This window comes from Schistocerca serialis, chromosome 5 (assembly GCF_023864345.2).
Source record: "Schistocerca serialis cubense isolate TAMUIC-IGC-003099 chromosome 5, iqSchSeri2.2, whole genome shotgun sequence".
Lineage (NCBI taxonomy): Eukaryota > Metazoa > Arthropoda > Insecta > Orthoptera > Acrididae > Schistocerca > Schistocerca serialis.
In genome coordinates this window covers 636,841,915-636,844,273 of record NC_064642.1, presented here as the reverse complement: position 1 = coordinate 636,844,273, position 2,359 = coordinate 636,841,915, and the positions used below count along the sequence as shown (strand labels likewise).

Genomic DNA, 2,359 nt, shown 5'->3' with positions numbered 1-2,359 from the left:
AAGAGACTCTGTGGCTGGTCGGACTAGCTGTTGGAGGTGAACAGCCAGCAGTAACGGAAGTTGGGAGTGAGTAGTCAGCAGTGATGGATGTTAGAGGTTAATAATTAGCAGTGTTGGAGGTTTGTAGTATTAACGCTAGCGGACGGTTTGAATGTATATCCGACATTGAGATATATTACTGATGATCACATAATTTTTGAACTGGTACACATTCTAAAGGTAAATACATTGTTTGCTCTGCAACAAAATCTTTCCTTCGCCTACAACTTCCCTATTAGCAGTTAGAGCCTTCAGTAGTTAGAATCTTTTATTTTAACTGGCTGTATTGGCGCTTGCTGTATGGCAGTAGTTCGTGTAATGAAGATCTTTGTGAGATAAGTGACTTGTGAGCCAACGGTCTTGCAGCAGTGGAAACACCGGTTCCCGTCAGATCACCGAAGTTAAGCGCTGTTGGGCTGGGCTAGCACTTGGATGGGTGACCATCCGGTCTGCCGAGCGCTGTTGGCAAGCGGGGAGCACTCAGCCCTTGTGAGGCAAACTGAGGAGCTACTTGATTGAGAAGTAGCGGCTCCGGTCTCGGAAACTGTCTTACGGCCGGTAGAGCGGCGTGCTGACCTCATGCCCCTCCATATCCGCATCTAGTGACGCCTGTGGGCTGAGGATGATACGGCGGCCAGTCGGTACCTTTGGGACTTCATGGCTTGTGAGGGAGGCGTTGTAGTTTTAGTGATTAATGAAATGTATAGCTTAATGTTAGGATTTCTTCTTACTCAGGGCCACTCTTTTGTATTAAATATTCGAAGCCAGGCTATCAATTTTAAAGCTGTCAGATCCCGTTATCCTTGAATATTGTCGGTAATAATGAATAGGAGAACTTTGAGTTTTGTTTGTCAGGGCAAATTCTGTAGGTCAGAGTTGAAATGATAAAGACAAGCAAAGAGACACTTGCATTCAATTTCACTCAGCAGCTTAAGAACATTGAGTAAGTATTCAACAGTTTAAATTAAATTAAATAAAGAAGATTCAAGTTCCATAACTCTGGTAATATTTTAACTCTATCAAGAAAATTGATATTTATTGTTTTCAATGTAATTACTATTGTAGTTGTTGAGTCTAACCCTCAAGATTTGCTCGTTACCTTTTAACACAGTTTCTTTTTTTTTTTTTTTTTTTTTTGTCATCAGTCTACTGACTGGTTTGATGCGGCTCGCCACGAATTCCTTTCCTGTGCTAACCTCTTCATCTCAGAGTAGCACTTGCAACCTACGTCCTCAATTATTCGCTTGACGTATTCCAATCTCTGTCTTCCTCTACAGTTTTTGCCCTCTAACGCTCCCTCTAGTACAATGGAAGTCATTCCCTCATGTCTTAGCAGATGTCCTATCATCCTGTCCCTTCTCCTTATCAGTGTTTTCCACATATTCCTTTCCTCTCCGATTCTGCATACAACCTGCTCATTCCTTACCTTATCAGTCCACCTAATTTTCAACATTCGTCTATAGCACCACATCTCAAATGCTTCGATTCTCTTCTGTTCCGGTTTTCCCATAGTCCATGTTTCACTACCATACAATGCAGTACTCCAGACGTACATCCTCAGAAATTTCTTCCTCAAATTAAGGCCGGTATTTGATATTAGTAGACTTCTCTTGGCCAGAAAGGCCTTTTTTGCCATAGCGAGTCTGCTTTTGATGTCCTCCTTGCTCCGTCCGTCATTGGTTATTTTACTGCCTAGGTAGCAGAATTCCTTAACTTCATTGACTTCGTGACCATCAATACTGATGTTAAGTTTCTCGCTGTTCTCATTTCTACTACTTCTCATGACCTTCGTCTTTCTCCGATTGACTCTCAAACCATACTGTGTACTCATTAGACTGTTCATTCCGTTCAGCAGATCATTTAATTCTTCTTCACTTACACTCAGGATAGCAATGTCATCAGCGAATCGTATCATTGATATCCTTTCACCTTGTATTTTAATTCCACTCCTGAACCTTTCTTTTATTTCTATCATTGCTTCCTCGATGTACAGATTGAAGAGTAGGGGCGAAAGGCTACAGCCTTGTCTTACACCCTTCTTAATACGAGTACTTCGTTCTTGATCGACCACTCTTATTATTCCCTCTTGGTTGTTGTACATATTGTATATGACCCGTCTCTCCCTATAGCGTACCCCTACTTTTTTCAGAATCTCGAACAGCTTGCACCATTTTATACTGTCGAACGCTTTTTCCAGGTCGACAAATCCTATGAAAGTGTCTTGATTTTTCTTTAGCCTTGCTTCCATTATTAGCCGTAACGTCAGAATTGCCTCTCTCGTCCCTTTACTTTTCCTAAAGCCAAACTGATCGTCACCTAG

The 2,359-nt window shown here is 41.8% G+C and overlaps 1 pseudogene; it reads left to right on the top strand.

The window, feature by feature from the left end:
* Positions 1-389: 389 nt before the first annotated feature.
* On the top strand, positions 390-507 carry LOC126482605 (5S ribosomal RNA; annotated as a pseudogene).
* Positions 508-2,359: the final 1,852 nt, after the last annotated feature.